The sequence below is a fragment of the Cervus canadensis genome, chromosome 11 (assembly GCF_019320065.1).
Source record: "Cervus canadensis isolate Bull #8, Minnesota chromosome 11, ASM1932006v1, whole genome shotgun sequence".
NCBI lineage: Eukaryota > Metazoa > Chordata > Mammalia > Artiodactyla > Cervidae > Cervus > Cervus canadensis.
The window spans coordinates 27524584-27546600 of record NC_057396.1 but is presented as its reverse complement, the minus strand read 5'-3'; the positions used below and the strand labels follow the sequence as shown (position 1 = coordinate 27546600).

Sequence of the window (22017 nt, the reverse complement as noted above, 5' to 3'; positions counted from 1 at the left end):
GATCCCTGGTCAGGGTGCTTTCGGAGAGGCAGCAGTGAACAGTGACATGAAGCGAGATCTTCACTCCCTCCCCAGGAATTGGACCTGGGTAACTTGGATGAGAACCAGAAATCCTAACCACCAGACCAGGACTCATGTCTGACTCTTTGTGATCCCATGGACTGTAGCATACCAGGCTCCTCCATCCATGGAATTTTCCAGGCAAGAGTACTGGAGTGGGCTGCCATTTCCTTCTCCAGGTGATCTTCCCAACCCAGGGATTGAACCCGGGTCTCCTGGATTGCAGGCAGACACTTTACCATCTGAGCCACCAGGGAAGCCACCTTGGATGGGAACCAGAAATCCTAACCACCAGACCAGCAAGGGCTAGAGGCTAGAAGCTGTTTTTTCCTGGATCTTTGCCCCCATTGAAAAACGCATTTTTCACGGAGGCAGAAACTGTGAATACAGGTTCAGAGTTTATTATTAGACACAGCACAGCAACAAGTGGGAGAGCACGTGGAGAAATGGTCTGTCAGTTAGGATAGAAGCAAGACAGAGGTGCGCACCTGGAGAGAAATGAGGTGGGTGTTCCCCCGGAGGGGCGCCTTCTAATGAGCCTTCCTGATGAGGAGGAGCACAGCAAAGCAGAGGTTTAATCGTATATAGGGCAGTTCTTCTGGGTCTTTGTTTACCTTTAGCCAATAATCTGGTTTCTTTTTCCACACCTTACCTACCCTGGGGACCTCCCAAGCATGTGTGTGCAACTTTTCCCGAGATGGATTCCAGTTCAGAGGCTTATGGGGCAACCTTGGCCCATCCCATAATAGGGGAACCAAGATCCTGCATGCTGTACACTGTGGCCAAAGAAATAAAAAAATAAATAAACAATTATATAGATATAAAATGTAGTAGATACACAATGTTTATCTCTACATCCTCTTGTCTTTTGTGGCCCCCATGGTTCTAACTGGCCTGTCAATCACAACAGACCATAAGGCTAAGCATGTGACCCAGACAATCATCTCTTCCCTTAGGACAGTGATTGGCCCAAGAGTTGATCACATGATCCAAATAGAGCCAATTAGAGTTCTTTCCTGGAATTTATCTATTTGTGCTAAGGGATGGGGGGCGGGGAAGCTATGAATCAGGGCATTTGAAAGCTATCTTCTCTGTCACAAGGGCATAAAAGCTGTTTTGCAGATGACACAGACAAACAGATGAGATATGGATGGTGAGAGGCTGGTGTCTGATGGCACTGATTCCCAGCTTTGGCTTCTGATTGTTGGATCCCTGGAGCTCTTCATTCTTTGAACTCTCTTAGTTATTTTCCACTTTACAAGCCAACATTTTGCTTAATTAGTTTGAGATGGTTTTCATTTGTATGTAACTGAAAAGATTTATTACTGGTCATTCATTTATTGGTGTTTTCATTTATAAATTTAGTCATTAATATATTTAACAAAGATTTATTGACTATAAAACACCATTGTTTTATAACAAAGAATTTGATTAATCTTTGTTCTTGGTTTCCAGGAGGGAGCTTCTAAACCCTTGGAAGTAGTAGTGTCTTTGCTATTCACAATGGGCCCCTGGGGACCACACCTGAGTTTGTACTAAGGACTTGATTCTGGATGGAGGTTGGTCCTTCCAGAGAAACAAACTCTGTGATTATAGAGTTGGGCTTTGAGTGAAGTGATGTTGGCCTGACCTCCTCTAGAGAGGGAGGGGATTGCATCACCTCGCCAGTGATGCAATCAATCATATCTACATAATGAAACCCCAAATAAAAACTCAGAGCACCAAAGCTCAGTGGAACCTTTTGGCTGGTGAACATACTGATGTCCCAGGAGAACCAAACGTTCTGATTCCAGGAAAAGAGGCTATGGACGCTCTGCATTTGGGCACCCCCCAGACCTTGACTGTGGGTCTTTTCATTTGGCTGGCCCTGATTTGTATCTTTTATCATAAACACATTGAAAGTATAGTACATTCCAGAGTTCTGTGGGTTGCTATGTTTAGTCGCTAAGTTGTGTCCAACCCTTTGTGACCCCATGGACTGTAGCCACCAGTCTCCTCTGTCCATGGGATTTCCCAGGCAAGAATACTGGAGTGGGTTGCCATTTCCTTCTTCTGGGGATCTTCCTGATCCAGGGATCAAGCCCGAATCTCCTGCACTGGCAGGCAGATTCTTTACTGCTGAGCTGCCAGGGAAGCTGTATTAAACTATAAAACCCAAGGAAGGTGTAGAAACTTCTGAATTTGCTGCCAATTTTTCCAAAGAATAGGTGGCCTGAGGATCCCCAAACTTGTGACTGGCTTCTGAAGTGAGAGCAGTCTTCTTGGGGACTACCTCCTTAATCTGCAGCGTCTGTATTAATTCAGAGGGTTTGTGCAGAATTTTACTGCAGTATTATAATCATACATATGACCCAATCACTCCATTGTAGGTATTTACTCAAGAAAAAAGGAAATAAGTAATTTTTCACCAGATGAAAGCTTCATATACAAATGTTTGTAACAACTTTCTTTGTAATAGTCCCAAACTGGAAACAACCCAAATATCCATCAATAAGTGAATAGATAAACAAGCTGTAGAACATCCGATCAATGGAATACCACTCAGTGATAAAAAGGAACAACTTAGCGAAACAAGCAATAACATGGAGAGTCTTAAAATCATGATGCTGAATGAAAGAAATCACACAAAAAAGAGTATACAGTGTGTGCTTTCATTTATATAAACCTCTAGAGAAGACCAACTAACCTACAGTGGCAAGGTGGCCTGAGAGGAGAGGTGGGGAGGGCTGGCAGGGAAAGGTTACGAAGGGCAGGAGGATACTTCTTGGGTGGTGGGTATGTTCACTATTTTGACTGTGGTGATGGATTCTGAGGTGTAGATCCCTGCCAAAACTCATCAAACTGGGGAAAAGAATCTTTAAAAAGAAAGAAAAAAAAGACTGGCTATATATATAACTGATTCACTTTGCTGTACATCTGAAACTAACTCAACATTGTAAATCAACTTTTTCTGTTGTTCAGGCACTAAGTCACGTTTGACTCTTTGCAATCTCATGGACTGCAGCACACCAGGCTTCCCTGTACTTCACTATCTTCCAGAGTTTGCTCTAATTCATGTCCACTGAGTCAGTGATGCTATCCAACCTTCTCATCCTCTGTCATCCCCTTCTCCTTTTGCCCTCAATCTTTCCCAGCATCAGGGTCTTTTCCAATGAGTTGGCTCTTGGCATCAGGTGGCCAAAGTATTGGAGTTTCAGCTTCAGCATCAGTCCTTCCAATGAATATTCAGGGTGGATTTCCTTTAGGATTGACTGGTTTGATCTCCTTGCAGTCCAATTAATACTTCACTAATTTTTTTAATTACAAAATATTAAAAAAGGAAAAAAACCTCATCCAATTGTACATTTGAAATGTAAGTAGTTTATTGTATGTCAATTAAACCTCAGTAAAGCTATTACAAATATCATCATGGTAGGTCCAGTAAAAGGCTGGATGTCCTTATAACATCTCCTGTACCTCTAACTCAGTAAATCCCAGGAGGACTCCTGACTTACCTCCAATGTGCTGCTGCTCCTGACATGCCCTCTCCCGGTTAAGGACACTACCCTCCACCCAGAACCCAGAAACCCAAGAGCCTTTCTGGACTTTATCCTTTTCTTTCACCATCAGCCCACTGGAAATTAAATTCCAGTGATTCTTTTTCCACTTTAATATCTCTTAAATTCAACTCCTCCTCGCCAACAGAGTTCAGATCATTATTACCTTACATGTGAGTAGTTATAACAGACTCCTAACTGGGTTTCCAGTTTCCAGTCTTGCTGTCATGCCCACAGTCCCACCTACCCCTGCTTTTGTAAGCCTCCTATGGTATCCATCTTCTACACTGCTTCCAATGAGACCTTTCTAGAACCTACGTGTGACTCTGAAGGACCTTAATACATGTTGTTTCTTCCAGATAAAAGGTAGAAAATAAATGTCATTCTCCCTTCTTTGCCTAGATAACACTTGCCTTAAACCATGGCTTTATTATAGAGACCTTCCCATACCCCCAGTCTAGTGATGTATCTCTATGAGCACCTCCTCCTTAGTAGGAGTCTGTGTGCTCACAAATGCTACATTCATGTTAATTTACTGTCTGTCATCAGACTATACTGCTCATGAAAGAATTATGTCTGTTTCATTTACTGCTATTTCCCAGCGCCTTGCTCAGTGTCTGGTCCAGACAGGAGTTCCATAAATATCGTTTGCCAACTCAAGGAGGGTTCAGTCTACTGGGATCGTAGCATCACAGGGACCCAAATATATACATTAAGCAAATTCTATATACCTTAAAGCATGACCTAAACAAAACACTATAGTGGATCACAGAAGGGGAAGGGATCTGGTTGTGGAATAAGGAAGGGCTGGAAGAAGGAAGGGGCAAAGGGAGCCGGGTCAGGCCTTTCTAGGAGAATGAACTTGACAAAGGAGAAGAGGCAAGAATGTCTGCAATGAATGAGGAGACTAGACTAGTCCACTTTCTCTGGATTATACATTTACAGAGTGAAAATAGAAGGGAGAAGGAAGGCTGGAAATGCCTTGAGGCCAGTGCTTGGAGAGTGTTAAGTATCCAATTATTTGGTGGCCTAGGGGGACCATGGAGGGTTTCTGAACAGGTGAATGACTTAGTTAGCTGTGCTGCTGCCAGTTTTCTCTCCTCTCCTCCCCTTCTGCTTCACTTCACCTCCCTGCCCTCACCTTTTTGGTGGGAGGAATCGTGGTAACAATGGGCCATAACATCGATTAAGAGATAGACTGTTGCCCAAATACTCGGGTGTTCGCCTTGAAAATAAAGGACTCGGGCCAGATGTGAGAGGAGTGGTAGAAACAGACTTTGAAGGTCTTGGCACTTGATTACTCAAGAGGATGAAAGAAAGAGAAGGTTCAAAGAGGAATCAGTGGTTTCAACCCCTGTTACCTGGAGGATGATGGTATCTTTATTAACTATCACCAAAGAGTTGGTTTGGTGGGGAATCCGACTGCGGCAGGGAGTGGGAAAGAATTGGGAATGAATTTGGCCTGTACATCCAGATGAATGCAATTCCTGGCAGTCTTTGATCAAGAAATTCCACAGGCTTCTTTCCCACTGTGCTCAGTCCTTTGGGAACCTCTGCCAGTCAAGTGGATGGGAGATCCATCTTCATGGAGAGATTTTTTTTTCCCCTTAATAAATAACAATGCTAAATTGCGAGCGTGTGTGGGAGTATCAGGACAGGGCTCCTCAATCCTGCTATTGTGTTCGAGCTCTGGGTAATTAGTGTCTGATAGTTTTAAACAGATGGGTCTCTCTGGCAGCAGGGATTACAGCTTGAAATCAATCCTGAACAAATATTATATTAATTTCCCAACTCCCTCTCTCTGTGGACAAAACCCGTTCTTTTCCTCTGAACACTGTAATGACGAGAACATTAATATTAGATCATTTAGAGATGAAACGGAAGTGGTGGAGGAGGAAGAAGGGACTGAACTTAGGAGCTGAGGAGGAGGCAGATGCTAAAAGTTTCATGTGGCAGGATGCAGACAGGAGGCAGGAAAAGGAAATTCTGAGAGCACATTGGGCGGGGGTGGGGGGGTCTGTTCAGGGTTCCAGCGATCCCGAAATGTTCCGCATGAGCTTGACATTGGCACCTGCTCTGACAACAGCCTGGGTAGTCTCAGATGTTTATGCAGTCTCAGAGAGGAGATGGGTTCTACATAAATAGGTCTGCAGGGGGCCTGGCTAGACTTCTGACTTTCCAATCAAACTGGGCCATCTACAATTCAAAAACAAACGGGGCTACCTGGAGTGAGCCTGCAGCCTCTGCCCCCACCACCTGGGAAGCACAGCCTCTTCTCCTGGACTGTTAAAAAGGAAAAACCTACCACCACATCCTCCTGTAGTGGCAGGTGATGAGACCCACGCTCCTGTTCCCAGCCTTGGGTAAAAACTAGGCCTGGAAATGTTTAAATCTATAGGCTGTCAGCCCTCGATTATTAATGCTAATATAATTCCTGAACCATTTTTCTTTGGCTTTGTAAGCTTTGGGTTTTTTTTTTTTGTACTTCCATCCGGCCTTACGCTACCTAATCATGCTCAGCTCAGGTTGACGTTAAAGCATGAGGCTCAGCAGCAACTGTAAAGTTGGGAAGAGAGCAGGGAGTTGGGGCTGGCCCTGTCTTGCTAATGAGGAGTCTCGAGGTCAGAGCCCCCTCACCATGCTCCCTTCCAGGAGCATGAACTCCCGGAGCTGACATAACGTGTCCAATGTCTGTCTTGTCACTCTTTTTATCCCTGGCCCAAAGTAAGTACTCACTTGGTACTTGTTGACTAGTTAATTATTTCACTTAATTCCAGGCCGTAAAGGATGCCAGCTTGGGACTAGAGGGACCAGCTGAGAACCATGACCCTTCTGCTCAGAGGCTTGACCTTGTGACAACGTTCCTATGAAACTTGAAGGAGCTTGCCCCACCTCTTCTACTATAACCCAGGGGCTTCTCTTGGGGACAGAGCAAGGTCCTTCAGCTCCCATCCTATAGATGCTTGGGGACACACATCCTACACTGGTCCAAGTCTGCATGGCTTTCAGAGATGAACAGCAGTGATCCTGCCTGCTGGAAACATCATTTCAATTCTAGGAAAAGACTAGGAGGAGGAAAGGGAGGTGTGGAAAACACCTTTTGCTAAGCTCTTAGTGTGAGCTCAGGTACCTTAGACACATTAGCTCATTTATCATTTACCTAGCAGCCTCCTTTGACCATTACTAGCATCTCCATCTTTTTTATCTAATGCAAACAGTCACAGGTAGACTGCTTTTTTAAAGATCTATTTATTTATTTAGCTGTGCCGGGTCTTCATTTCTACACAGGCTTTCTCTAGGTGCGGTGAGCGGGGGCTTCTCTTCAGTTGCGGTATACAGTCTTCTCGTGGCGGTGGCTTTGGGAATCACAGGCTCGAGGGGACATGGGCTCAGTGCTGTGGTACAAGGCTTAGCTACCTTGTGGCCTGCGGGATCTTCCCGGACCAGGGATCAAATCCACGCCCCCTACATTGGCAGGCAGATTCTTAACCACTGGACCACCAGGGAAGTCCCTAGTTTCCCCATCTTAAAGATGAGTGGAAGCTCAGAGAGTCTGAGAGGGTCTTCAAGGTCACAGAGAATCTATATGGCAGGGCCAAGATTCAAGAATAGATCTGTTCACCTGGGGGCTACCACAGCTCCTCTCCTCTTTGTCCTGGTGAATGTATTCAGGAAGAGGTTGCCAGAAGCCAAAAGATTTTGCTGTGTTAGACCACTACTTTCAGTGGCAGAGCTGGAAGTCCCATAGAACCAGAAACCCCAAGAGAGGCATTATTGTATAACAGCACAGGGCCCAGGACTAAGACAAGTGTTCAGTGACCCTAGTTAGATTACACCCCAGTCTCCTCTGTGTCTTCATATGTAAAATTGGAGGTAGTCAACTATGTGACTTCCTACACCCCTCCCATATCTGACATGATCCCAGACGCCAGCAGGCTGTTTCTATAACCTGCAAATCCTAACTCAGACCATTCCAAGGTCGGGCTTACCACACCTGCGGGAAGGAAACAGTGATAGTCTTGACTTTGACCTTCATTGCTGGGCATCCCTCCAGCTCCCCACCCCCATCCCATTTCAGGTCTAAATTAGAGGGTAGAGGTGAAGGCAGCAGTGGAAGAATCTTGAGAAATACAAGTGCCCTCGAACCCTCAGTCTCCACGTGTTTGTTGTTTAGGTCTGGCCAATTAGAACAGGGGAGTGCCTCGAAATCTCTGATTTCATTGGTCTCAGATGTGGTCTGGACATTGGGATTTTAAAATGCTTCCTGGGTAATTCTAATGTGTAAACTGAGAACCACTGAATTAGAATAAGATTAGTACTTCCCTTACTAAGAAGTACTGTTACTAGGGACTTCCCTGGTGGTCCAGTGGTTAAGAAGTTAAGTACTCCCCTCATGGCAATATTTTGAGAAAGTGATGGCCTAGACTGTTGATCGGAACAGCTACACTTGCATTGATCACCTTAAAGGGGGGGCTGCAGAATGGCTGTGTGCTCCTGGTCACTCCAGGTTCCATGGTATCCTTGGTGTTGGGTCAAAGTCCTCCCCAAATGTCTATTTTGGCCTTTCCATCTTACTAGGTACCATGTTTGCTCTGCAAGGTCGCAGCCAAGGAAGATATAGGTATGTGAGGAGGTAGCGTCCAGGTAGGCAACACCCCTTCTTGGTTAACTTACCCCGTCTCCCACCTGGTCTGGGGAAACTGGGCCTTGGTCTGCAGGAGCAGCACAGGCAGACCTGGCTCAGCTGGCCCTAAAGAAATGCCGCCAACCTTGACCTGGGTAATTACTGGGGCAGCTGTTGGGCTGTGCCAGGGCTCAGTGTTGGAGTGCTGAGCCCTGCACTTGGCGTAGGGGGTAGTGGTGGAGAGGCAAGGGAGCGGCTGTCTTAGCTCAGGGGCTCCACTCCAGCTCATCGTCCACTCGAATCCATGCAACAGGAACACAAAAGATTTAAAATCTCAGTCCTCAGCCTCCCAAAGTGTGTTGGTAGGTGAGGACAAACTAAATCCCTGCTTTCATTCCTTCCCCCAAATGGAGCTCACATAAAGCCTTTAAACCATCGGCTTTTATCTGTTTTTAGTGTCCAATTTAGGGCTTTGTGAGGGGCTCCCTCCAGGGCTTTCTCAATGGATTTATATCCCAGTCAGATAGCGTCTCCGAAAGCTTGTCTGAGCTGGAAAGGAGAGAAACATCCTTCTCCAATGTCAAGTGACAAGTGATGGCACCCAGGCAGCCGGTTTGAGAGCTCAGGGGACCCACTCTGGATGCCGGAGCCAGGCTGGGCCCTGCCTGGAGAGGGCTCTGTATTGCCTTTCCTCTTCTGAGTGCAGAGACTCTGACTCTGAAAACCTTTCAACAAAGCACTGGTTGTCCTCTCGGCCTGTCACCTGCGGGCATGAGGATGTCAGCTCCCTGGCCAACCACCAGGTGCCATTTGCAGAGCTGTGTGTGCGGGGGTTGGAGGGGGAGAGCGCAGAAGCCTGCTCTGGCTTGCCTGGGAGGAAACAACAGCCCTCTTCTTGATGGCTAAGCCGACTCTTCCAGCTTCGACCAGGAGCTGCATTAACCCCCTGCTCTCTGCCTACATTCCTGCTCTTAACTGGGAAGTCATTGTTCTGTCTTGTGATACACATTTCTTGTGCCTGTATGCACAGTCGTGTCTGGCTCTTTGTGACCCCATGGACTGTAGCCCACCAGACTCCTCTGTCCATGGGCTCTTCCAGGCAAGAATACTGGACTGGGTTGCCATTTCCTCCTCCAGGGTGTCTTCCCAACCCAGGGATGTAACCCATGACCCCTGCGTCTCCTGCATTGCAGGTGGATTCTTTACCAATGAGCCATCGGGAAAGTCTTGAGCATCTTCTATCTGCCAGGCAGAAATCAGCATGGGGGTTTCCGTGCCTAAGTGGCTCGTGGTGAATGTGAGGCAGAGAGGCAAGTAGGTGATCAAAGCAGAGTTAATTGTGAAGAAAAAAGAAAACACGAGGAACTGAGATGTTCAGAGAAGGAGCAGTGAGCCTGCCTGGGGGCTCAGGAGATGTCCTAGAGCAGAGACCCACAGAGCAGTGAGCATCCCCAGCAGGGGATGGTGGCAGGAGTCTTCTTTATCTTAGGAGATCATGGCCCCAGTGGGTATTCATAGGATTTCTGGGCATTCCTGGTTTATACCTGTTGTCCTGGCAACACTTTCATTCTAAAAATGTCACTGTTCAGATGACAAACAGTCATAAATCAGAACTGTTTCTGAAAAATCTATGAATACCATATTCACAGAGCATATGTAACTCAGGATTGAAATCCTATTTTGTGACAGAGTCAGCGTGCCCCGTGTGGCCTGTGTGTGTGTGTATGGCAAAGGGCCCTCATGCAGAGTGTGTGTGCTGGCTCCATCGAGCCACTAGAAATTTCAAAAAATGACCTGGGGGTTGGAAAAGGTGGTCGTAAGATGTAATAGAAACCATTTTAATTTACTTCTGCCTGTTACAGTTCTGGAGACTGAAGTCCAGAGAGGGAAGGGGAGGAGCAAAGAGGAAAGGTGAGGAGTGCTTGGGCATCTGCTGTGAGGTACACACCCAGCTGCACACCCATCTGTGGGCACCCTTTCAGCGAATCAGAGGTAGGTATATGCCCATTTTCCAGACGAGCATGGAGCTTTGAGAGATTCTACAACTTGCAGCTACAAGGTCGTGCAGCTTCAAGCAGCAGGTTGTTTCCTGACTTGCGGCCCAGAGCCCACCTCTGTGATATCACCACCAATGGGAGAGTGGCTTGGACAGCCCTGCTTGGGGCTGTGGTGACTCCAGCTGGCCTCTTTCCAGTCTTGTCACTATCGCCAGTCCCTAAGGGTCCTCTCACTCTCTGAGAGGCATGTCTCCTGGGATGCATTGGATAGAGGGTGTCTTAGCCCCTGATTGCTCAGCCCCTGCACTTGGCAAGGACCCTGGGGGACATGTAGGAAGAGGGGCCTCAGGCTGGAAGGAGCTGAAGACAGGCTGGGCTCCTGGTGGGATGGGCCCTGTGTCCACCAGCGGTGTGCTCCTGGGCATCTCTGCCCCTCTGGTCTACGAAGTGAGGGATGTGCAATGAAGGACTGGAAAGCTTTGATGTGGCTGTGATTCCAGGGTCTACAGCCTCGATTTTGCCACAGGCCCATCCTGATTCTGTGGTTAAACCCTGGGAGAACAGCGTCTTCGGAAACCTTTCTGCCTTCTCATAGCCAACTGGAAAAGCACATTTGCTGACTGTGGTGATGCTTGAGGGCCCCAGAAGCCCAGAGATGAGGCTGAAGAGGGCCCAAGGCCAGATGGAGGCCACTGAGGGGACAGCTGATGTGGGAGTGTGCAGTGTGGGGTGGGCCATTGTTTGGTCCTGGGTCCCTACAAGGGGCGTGGGGCTTGGGTGGGAACCCCAAGTGAGCTCTTTCCGGGGGCAGAGCTAGGGAGGCGGGGACTGCTTTTCCAGGAGGTTGAGCAAATAGCCCTGCCCAGACTTGCCCCCAGTAAGTCCCGTTGGCACGAACCCCCTCGTCTGACATCCTTTCCTACATCAGACCCCTGCCCTGCCCCCCCTGAGAACAGGTCGCTGGCTCCAGGCCTCAGACACCTGCCCCTCCCCTCCTCCATGTGGGCGCAGTGGTTCCCGCGGACGAGCAAGGGCCCCAGGGGCGGCTGTAAAGGGGAGGGCGCCGTTAAGGATGGAGATCATTTGCACACCCAGACTTGTTCTGCCGAGCTCTTGTCAGAGTGCCCAGAACACTGAGCTCCCGCCTTGCCGCTCCCAGGTGTGAGAGCCGGCGGCCGGCGAAGCCCAGGTGGGGCCCCGGCCCAGTGCTACAGGTGGGCGTGCAGGGCACCCACAGATCATCGGGAAGTCCACCCCTACCCCACAAGGGATGGAGGGGCCCGGTCCTTTGACTGCAACCTCCCTACCTCCTACCAATGCGGCTAAGGACTCTGAGCTTACCTTCAGCACCCCCTGGCTGGGTCACTGATCTCCCACCAAGGTCCAGGGTGTCAGCTGGGGCTGTGAAACTAACCACCCTCGCAAGATCTCAGGGAGCCACAGAGCTCTTTTTTCTAAGATTTTATTTCTTGGCTGTGGTGGGTCTTCGTAGTTGCGGCTAGAGCGGCTACACTATCATGGTGCTCAGGCTTCTCATTTGTGGTGACTTCTCTCTCGTTGGAAGCACAGGCTCTAGGCGCATGGGCTTCAGTAGCTACAGCACGTAGGCTTAGTCATAGGCTCTAGAGCACGGGCTCAGTAGTTGTGGCGCGTGGGCTTAATTGTTCCAAGGCATGTAGGATCTTCCCAGACGAGGGATTGAACCGCTGTCCCCTGCATTGCAAGGTGACTCCTTGTAGTCCATGGGGTCGCAAAGAGTTGGACTCGACTGAACGACTTTCACTTTCTTAACCATTGGACCACCAGGGAAGCCCCACAGAGCTCTTCGGTGCATTTCTGTGTATGTCTGTGATGTTTCCTCCTATGACTCCACACTGACCCTGCCCTGCTCTTTACCCTGACCGTGAATGCCCTCAGGGATAAGGATGCCTCTCTCAGAGTGCCCAGGGTCATCCTGGCTCCTAGGAAGGAGCTCCTGTGTGGAGGAAGGGGCCGGGCCAAGTGTGTGCACATGCCTTTTATAGTTGCATCTATCTAGCACCTTAGGTGGTATTTTCACATCTGTTTTCTCACTTGAGGGTTCTGCTGAGCCCTATGAGGTGGCAAGGTGAGTGTTACCACCCTGCACCTTGTAAGTGGGGAGTCCCAGGATCTGCAAGGAGCTGGGACTTGTCTGAAATCAGGTCCAGAGCAGCTCAGGGTGCAGGCCATGCCTTCCTGCAGCCATAACTGGCTCACTCCCCTTGAGGGTTCTGCGTCTAACTGGGGAGCCAGCTGTGCCCTGAGGCCATGGGGAGCGCGGGGTGCTGAGCCGCCTGTGCTGTGCTGGCCTTGGCCTTCTAGGAGCCTGGAGCAGTGGGAGACCCTGGAACCCCGATGGTTTGCAGTCAGAGGGCCCGGTGGGGGGAGGCTGGCTCAGCAGATAGGCGGCCACCAAGTGAAAAGTGTGAACAAGGAGGCTTGATGAATGAGCACTAGGGTGGAGGGAACAGGGAGGTAGGAACACTGTGCTTGGCAAAACCAGCCAGTCGGTGCCCTTGCAACTGTTGACTGAGTCCTGCCCTGGTCCTGCCTTCAGGTGAGGGACTTGGATGTGACTGGATGCATCAGCTGAGCACGGAGTGGGAGAGTGGGCACTGGCGGGGTGAGCGAGACAGGACCATACAGTGGGTCACTCTACATGGCTCCCTTCTCCCAGCTCTGCTCCCCCAGATCCCAAGGTGCCCTTGCTGGGATCCACCCCTCTAGACTTCCCACTGGCGTCATTGTTCGTCTGCTTGGAGTCTGCTGAAGCCAGGCCATCTGGCCCACGGATGTGTTCCCTCTCAGGCATCTTACCCATCCTGTCCCCTGGGCTTTTGCATGCCAGCGTCCTCCTCTAATTCTTGCTGCCCACCGGTCCCTTCCGCCCTCCTCTCTTCTGCCCCCTCCCCTCCCCAGCACACCTTCGCTGTGCTGCTCTTCCTGGGGTTCTCTCTTCTAGCTTTTCTGCACTTTCTTAGGGTGTCACCCTCATTCCGGACCTTCACCCAGTCCTGCCCTGCAAGGCCCCTGGGGCCTGACTGTCCTCTCAGCTCCCCTGCAGGGCTCATTCCTTGCTGTGTCCTTCCCTCTCCACCCCCAGCAGGTGGGCAAGCAGTCACATGGCCACCAAGTCCCTCCCAGATCTCCACATCACAGTCCAGATTTTCTCCATTAATGGTATTGATTTCCTCGGCCACACCGCGGGGACCAAAGGCAGCCTCGGCAACTCGGCAGTTCATTAAGTCCTGGTGGCCCCAGGGGCCTGGCCTCGGGTGAATATGTGAGCAGGAGGCCAGGCCAGGGTCAAGGGGCACGTGGGGCAGGGAGTGCAGGGCTGAGCAAGGCGTCCGGCCAGGTGTGACCTGGACAGGAAGAACGTGAGGCCCCAGACAGGCCATGTGGTGGCTGCAGTGGGAGCCCGGCTTCAGGCACCTCCCAGGGCCAGCAGGGACCCTGTTCCACCTGATGCAGCTCCTGGCTCCCACCTACCCTCCCTGCCCATCTTCCTGACTGTCCTTCCACCAAATCCCTGGCAGTCCTTGTGCTGGGCATCCAAGATGAGAGCTTCTCAAGTTTATCTCTGCCCTCAAGGAGATCCCATTCCACTAGAAAGGTAGGCGTGCGTGCTAAGTCACTTCAGTCGTGTCTGACTCTGTGTGACCCTGTGGACTGCAGCCCTCCAGGCTCCTCTGTTTATGGGATTCTCCAGGCTAGAATACTAGAGTGAGTTTTGTGCCCTCCTCCAGGGGATCTTCCCTGCCCAGGGATCAAACCTGTGTCTCTTAGGTCTACCTACATTGGCAGACAGGTTCTTTACCACTAGTGCCACTTGGGAAGCCCTCCACTAGGAATACAGACCTCCAAAAAGATGATTAAGACTCAGGAGACAGCCTCAGACAGGGCAGGCTGGCTGTGTTCATTTCTGAGTGACCCCCGAGCCCAGGTCTCAGACAGACTTGGAGCTGGGGCTGGGCTGGGTGGGTGCTGGAAGAGGGTGTTTTGAGAAGTTCCCACAATGCACCGTAAGAGTCACTTCCCTTGTTCCAAAACGTTGTCACTGGCTGCGGTCAGAGTCTGCGCTGATGCTGACACTCACCCTCCTCTTCTGGGATCACTCACTCAGTCATCCTGTCAGCAGGTGTTTATGGAGCGCCTACTGTGTGCCAGGCACCATGCTTGGCCCCAGGGCCACAGTGATGGACATACAGACATGGCCTCTTCCTGCTCGTGGACTCTGAGTCTGGAAGTGAACTTTCACTTGTCAGCCTGGGCCCGCACCAGAGCTCTGGGAGGGGGCCAGCTGGCCCAGAGAAGAAAAGAAGTTTGTGGGAACCTAAACTGAACCTCTCCTCCTTCACTGGGCAAAGGTTGACCAGGCATCCCCAAGGGGGACTTCAGGGTCTCAGGATAGAGGACAAACATTTTTTCAGTTCCCGGGTGTCTCAGTCTTTTCCGGCTGCTGTATCAAAAATACCCATCAACTGGGTGACTTAAAAAACAATTTCTCACAGTTCTAGAAGCTTGGACGTCTAGGATCAATATGCTGGCAGATTTGGTGTCTGGTGAGAGCCTGCTTTCTGAATCATGGACAGCTGTTTTCTTGCTGTGTCCTCACATGACAGAGGCGTGAAGGAGCTCCCTGGGGCCTCTTTTATAAGAACACGTGTCCCAGTCCTGGAGGGTCTCACCCTCACGTCCTAATCACCTTCCCAAAGGCCCCACTTCCTAATACCATCATCTTGGGTGTTGGGTGTCAGAATTGCAACATAGGAATTGGGAGGGAGTCATAAACATTCCGTCTATACCCAGTGGTTCACTGTTCCTTTTCTTAAGCCTCATCAAAATCCGAAGAGATACATACCATAATCCCAATTTACAGACCAGGAAACTGAGGCTCGAGGGAGCAAATGCTCTCATTCAAAGTTCCCAGGGGAAACAGAAAACCAAACCTGACTCCAGAGCCCATGCTTTCCTCTCTGGGAAACAGGAAACACCTCCACCGTCTGCTCCCGTCTGAACACTGCAGACACACGTACACCCTGACCCCTGGGAAGATTGCTCCCACTCAAGGCTTTGAAGAAAATTATAGGGAAAGTGTGAGAGTGAACTCCCATTTCCCTTCCTTAACTTCTGCCTCCCCGCTCCCAGCATCTTCCTAGGCCTGGCAACTCCAGTCTCCCCTCTCTATCCCCCTCTCGCCCCAGAAAATCCCAAGAAGGCTTCACGTGACTCTATATAAATCCCTGCTTTCAGCACTCAGAACCGGCTCCGCTTTCCTGGTGAGCTCTGGGTCTCCATCTGGTTTGGAGGCTATTTTGATTCGCCGGATGTAGATTAGCTGCCGTGATCTGGGGCTGAGCCGCTGGAGAGATGCCTTTATCTACAGAAGGACAATTTAAAAACTAACTCAAAGCATAGAGAACAAATAAATAAATTCCTCTTTCTCTCCCCAGCACTCTCCATCTCGTTTTTACAGGTAATTGCTGAAGGATTTTTGCTTCAAACAGACTCTGGCTTGTTTGGGGTGTGCGGTACTGTAACATGGACCAAGGATAGGCAGCCTCAATCCAGAAATGCCAGGTGAGGGAGAGGGTGGCTCCAGCAGGGTAGGAGAGGACATGTCCCAGCTCCGAGTAACGGGGCAAGTGGTATGCTCTTTGAGGGTACCCCATCATCATCCACATGCTCTAATATAAGTGTTCCTGGGGTAGGAATCTCCTTCCCCCTTCTCCTGTCATTGAGAAAGGGGCCTTCAGGTCTGCCTGGGTGGAGCCCAGAGAAGGGCTAGTTAATAACATGGCCAATGTCCTAATGTTTTGGGAGTTCACAATGCCTGAAATCTGCATCTGCCTCGGCATCACCCAAGGTCGTGGTGGTGAGTGTGTCTGTCTTGGGAGGCAAAGAGTGGCCTAGAGGTGGGGGTGGGGGGGATGGAGGCTTAGGAGGCCAAGAGGCACCCAGAGGTTGGGGTGGGGTGATGGGGTGATAATCTGGCAGCTCCTGAAAAGCTGTGGATTCAAAGAAGAGGAAGGGAAGAAAAAGAAGAAAAGTCTGTGCCTTTGCCAGTTTCTCATCTACTCCTCCCAGTGACCTTTGGAGAACTTCCCAAAGAACTTCCCAAAGTATTCCCCTTTATTGTTGTTCAGTTGCTCAGTCGTGTCCGACTCTGTGACCCCATGGACTGCAGCACGCCAAGCTTTCCTGTCCTTCACTATCTCTTGGAGTTTGCTCAAACTCATGTCCATTGAATCGGTGATGCCATCCAACCATCTCATCCTCTGTTGTCCCCTTCTCGTCCTGCCTTCAATCTTTTCCAGCATCAGGGTCTTTTCTAATGAGTCGACTCTTTGCATCAGGTGGCCAAAGCATTCACCTTTATAGATAGAGGCAACTCTGAGCAGGGGCATCCAGCTTCACGTGGCAATGGCAGAAACAAAATTCAAACACATCTTCCGCTAGAATTTCTGAGTCTCTCCTCTGTACCACTGCTGCCACTTGAAGAGTTTCACGGAGCTGGTGAGGGTTTTGATGAGCAGGGAGGGGACGCAGAGAGAGAGAGGGAGAAGGGAGGGCATCTTTTCCTCTCTCTTCCTCCTTTTCTCTCCTCCACTCTGCCCTCCACCCTCACCTCACCTGGAGCAGCTGCCCCCTCCTCTCCGGACTGGACAGGCCCCTTGTCATGATCAGCAGCCACGTCGTCCAAACTGGTGGCCAGCCTTGATCCAGAGCTGTGGAGGTGGAGTCTGTCCTTTCAGTCTCAGGATGACAGTGAAAGTGACCACCCAAAAAAGAAAAAGCATTTCAGAGGGGTCACTCTGGGTTGAGTATAGGGCAGTGTAGATGGGGAGGGGTGCTGACAGGTGAGCCTTTAACTTGCCCTATCCACAACTGCCCTCTGCCATCCGGGCATGCAGCCTCCCCTTACCCACGGCAGTGGTTCAAGATGGGCAGCATTCAAGACCCTGCTTTGATATCCTTGCCTGAGAGGTCACTATCACCCATCTTTATGGATGAGAAGCGAGGCTCTGAGGTCGTACGCATAGCAAGGAGTAGATCACACATTTGAACCAGGCCTGCCCCATCCCCAAAACACAATATGAAAAAAACAATATGAACTACACCTAATGTTTCTGGAGGGCTGACTCTCTCATCCTCTCTGCTGAGTGCCACGCAGACACCATGTCACGTAATCCTTCGAAGGTCCCTATTTCGCAGATAAAGAAACCGGGGCTGAGAAAGGTTAATACTTGACTGTGAGTGACACAGATCTTAAGTTGGGGCCTCAGAGCCCATGCCCTTCACCTCTAGGCCAACTGCCAGTCACGAGTGGACCCCAAATAGACAAGGCGAAGGGCTCACATTTGCTCACATTTTATGCAGGGCCGGTAGAGGCACTGTTTGGATTGAGGGGTGAGAGGAGGGAGTTTGCAGAGGGAAACTGCTGAGTGGCCCCCTCCCTGCCCTGGGACCACCCATCAGAGCTGGCACTGAGCACTGCGTAGTGTGCACCCTCGTCACGAGTCTGCCCCATGGCTGGAATGGAGTTCCAGGAGGGGAGGGCGGGGTCATAATCCTTTTAGCATCTAGCTGAGGTTTACCAAAAGCTTTCCTGGTGGCCCAGCAGTAAAAAAAAAAAAAAAAAAGGTCTACTTGCAATGCAGGAGCTGCAGGAGATACAGTTTTGATCCCTGGGTTGGAAAGATCCCCTGGAGGAGGGCATGGCCACCCACTCCAGTATTCTTGCCTGGAGAATCCCATGGGTAGAGGAGACCAGCAGGCTACAGTCCACGGGTCGAACACGACTGAAATGACTTAGCAGGAGGTTTTCCAAGTGTTTACAGGTGAGGAAATGGGGCCCAAGTGGTCTAAATGGGCTGGAAACCCAGAACTCTAATTACTAGTGTGGCAGATCAGGTGTCTCATGCAAGTTTGGAGAGGTTGATGCTTTGAAGTCCAGGGACTTTCTTTCTAAAGTCCCTCCAATCACCACACAACCATTCTTCTTTTCTTCCTCTCCGTAAGTCAGTTCTGCCCCTGCCCTTGTGATGATAAGAGCCGGGGAGGGAGGGGGAGCCAGCTAGTAACACCGTGAAGCCCAAGTCGTGACTCATCTCATGATCAGCCTTCCCTGGTGGCTCAGAAGGTAAAGAATCTACCAGGAATGCAGGAGACCAGGGTTCAATCCCTGGGTTGGGAAGATCCTCTGGAGAAAGAAATGGCAACCCACTCCAGTACTCTTGCCTGGAGAATTCACTACTCAGAGAAGCCTGGCCGGCTACAGTCCGTGGGGTCACACAGAGTTGGACACGAATGAGCGACTCTCACACACACACACACACACACACACACACACACACACACACACCCATTCTGCTGGTGTCAGGACTGAGGTTCAGAGAAGGGCGATGCTGCAGATTCAGTCCACTGAAAGGGCATGATTCCTAAACAATAAGACCTGAAAAGACAGTTCCATCTTCCAAGACTTAGACCCTCCCTGGGTTCTTTGTTGTAAGAATAAGTGGTGAGGTTCTGCAGTTTGACTGGTGCCACAGGTGAGATGTCAGGATCACGCCTAAGGAAAGGAGGAACTGCCTGGGAGAGAAGATTGGAGCCAGTGTGGTCTGCACGCTGCTGAGGATACAGGAGATGAATTTAGATGGCCAAATTATTATTGTTGCCTTCGATTCTTGGCAGTGGCTATTGCTGTCCATATATGGTAATGATATAAGCTTTAGTTTTAAAAAACATTTAACTTAATGAAGTGAGTTGATTTAAAGGCAAATACAAAGCAGTGTGATTTGATTTTTGAGAAATTGACTTAAGGGGTCCTGAAAAGTTTCCCTTGGCCCTGAATTCCCTCCCCGACAAGCTTGTGACAATTCGTGGACTTGGGACAAGGTGTTGCCCATTCTGGGAAACCTCTGTCAGAGCTGCAGGCAGCCAGAGCAAGCAGGCATCTAAAAAAGCACCGCTGGGCCCAACACTTCGTATCAGAGATGAGGAAATGGAAGCCAGGGCTGAGGTCATGGAAGGGGAGTCAGCACACACATTCTCAGAAAGAGCCTTGCCCAGATTCACTTTCCCTCTGAAACTCATGGGGTGCAGGGTGGAGCCACTGGTCCAGATTGGAGTCCCCACCAGCAAGGGGCGAGCTTTTCAGCAAGTGCTTGCGTCCGTGCATCACTTCAGTCGCGTCGGACTCTGTGCGACCCCAGGGACTGTAGCCCTCCAGGCTCCTCTGTCCATGGGATTCTTCAGGCAAGAATACTGGAATGGGCAGCCATTCCCTTTTCCAGAGAAATTTTCCTGACCCAGGGATTCAACAAAAGTTTCTTAGGTCTCCTGCATTGGCAGGCAGGTTCTTTACCACTAGTACCACCTGGGAAGCCTGGTTTTGAGCACAATGGCTTTAAATTTACCAAAGGAGCCTTGAAAACTTACAGATGCCTGGGCTCCATTCCCAGAGATTTTGGTTAGGTGCTTTGATTTGGGGGTAGCATTCAGGGAAACTGTTCTTTAAGTCTCCCCAGTTTAACTCAGTGCTCTGTGATGACCTCGAGGGGTGGGATGGAGGGGGTGGAAGGGATGTTCAAGAAGGAGGGGATATACGTGTACATATATATGAATATGGCTGATTCAATTTTGTGTATGGCAGAAACTACCACAACATTGTAAAGCGATTATACAATAAAAATATAAATATAAAAGGAGCTCTATTAAAAAAAATCTCCACAGTTGTCTACCGTAAACTGGACACCAAAGCCCCGACATGAGGTGCATAGGGAGGACAGTCCTTGGGTTACCCTATCCTTCTTCTGAATTTTCTAGGCTGTGCAATACCTAATGCAGAAGGGGTGGGAGAAAAGAGAGAAGGAGCAAGAGAGAGAGAGAGAGGAGGAAGGGAGGGGAGAAGAGAGAGACTGTAAGTGAGGCAAACAGTTGTGGGCTTTGGACCCAGGCAGATTTGGCTTACATTTCTGACTGCACCACTAATATTTACAAGATGTGTTACCCAAAGCATCTTTCTCAACTTTGAGGTTCAGTGACCTCATAGGCGAGGGCTTCCCAGGTGGCACTAGTGGTAAAGGACCCAGTGAAGGAGATGCTCAAGGGACGAGGGTTCGATCCCTGGGTTGGAAAGATCCCTGGGTTGGAGGAGGGCATGGCAATCCACTCCAGTATTCTTGCCTGGAAAATCCCCAGGACAGAGGAGCCTGGTGGGGTACAGTCCATAGGGCCGCAAAGAGTCGGACATGACTGAAGCGACGTAGCACACATGCACGTAAAACCTCATGGGTAAAATGATGGTAATGGTAATCAGTGTCTCAATAAACAACAGTGAGTTTTCAATGAGATTCACCATATAAAGGGCGAGGCACATGTCCCGACCTCGTTGGATGCTAATTTTCATCTTTATCATTACAGCTGGAGGCCAGAATGATCCTGTTGTTAAGAGGAACCAGGGACTCAGTTGGAACATTCTTCAGGGCAGAGAAGGAGTTCATTAAGTGGCTCAGAATTAAGATGGGCAGGACTAAGGAAGAGTGGGACTTAATTCCCTTGCATACCCAGGGGAAGGGGTCTCTTTTGGAAGAGATTTGCATTGGCTTTAGTTGATTGCAATTACGCTGTCCTTCGCTGTGCTGAAAATAAAATGAAAACCTAACAAAGTTCCAGGTTTAATTGAAATTTCCTGGGATCTGTTATTACATCGCCGTGATTGTTCTGTGCCACTAATGAGCCTGTGCTAGCTGATTATCCAAGTGTCTCTCCAGTCACTATTCCATTATTGCATTATTAATGATCAGATATGATTGTCACAGCCGATGGTTTGAACATCAAAGAGCAGAGACAAGTCAGAGAGTCTAACAGATGGACAGATGGCCATGGTTGGATGGAGTGGGGCCAGTGGGCAGGGTGTGCTGGCCAACAACTTGGTACCCAGAGTAGGAGGGAGCAGGCATATGGATGCTAGTGTGGGGAGGAGCCACACTGGGGAACAGGGACTATGCTGGAGGAGGTGGTGGGCTGCGTGGTGACCAGGGAGAGGCAGACTCTAGGAACTGATGCGAGGAACTGTTGCCTCTAACTTGGTTTATTGCTGCTGTTGCTAAGTCGCTTCAGTCGTGTCCGACTCTGTGTGACCCCATAGACGGCAGCCCCCCAGGCTCCGCCGTCCCTGGGATTCTCCAGGCAAGAACACTGGAGTGGGTTGCCATTTCCTTCTCCAATGCATGAAAGTGAAAAGCAAAAGTGAAGTCGCTCAGTCATGTCTGACTCTTCGCGACCGCATGGACTGCAGCCCACCAGGCTCCTCCGTCCATGGGATTGTCCAGGCAAGAGTACTGGAGTGGGGTGCCATCGCCTTCTCCTTGGTCAATGGCTCTTAATTCTCTGCCTGCTTGGAGTAAAAGCCAATGACTCATGATAAACATAAGCAAAAACCATTTCCAGATGAACGAAGTCTTAGGGGACTGGGAAATGGGGAAAGACTAGTGTAAAGGGCAGGGATGAGGAGAAGGCTGCAAGAGCCAGTCTTCCTCCACAAGCCTGGGCATTCCTACTGAGAGGTTGGTGAGTGCCTTTCTCCTAGAGTGAGGCTTACCTTGCAATGAGAGGGTTGGTGGACCCTGGAAAGGGGCAGGGGAGACCTGGACCTGGATGCTGCTGGGGAGATCCATCTAGAGAAATGGGGGCTGAGCAGGATCAACTCTACAGAACCCTCCCAGCCCAGTTTTCAACCAGTCACCTTTCGGTACTCCCAAAGGGAGCTAGT

General features: G+C 49.9%; 1 long non-coding RNA gene across 1 annotated transcript in view; it reads left to right on the top strand.

Moving 5' to 3' along the window:
* Positions 1 to 20844, top strand: part of LOC122450037 — a 32004-nt gene extending 11160 nt beyond the window's left edge. Inside the window, exons 2-4 of the long non-coding RNA XR_006272054.1 lie at positions 10083 to 10212; positions 15695 to 15821; positions 20667 to 20844. This is a non-coding gene — a long non-coding RNA (uncharacterized LOC122450037). The remainder of the gene's footprint in view (positions 1 to 10082; positions 10213 to 15694; positions 15822 to 20666) is intronic.
* The last annotated feature ends 1173 nt before the right edge of the window (positions 20845 to 22017 follow it).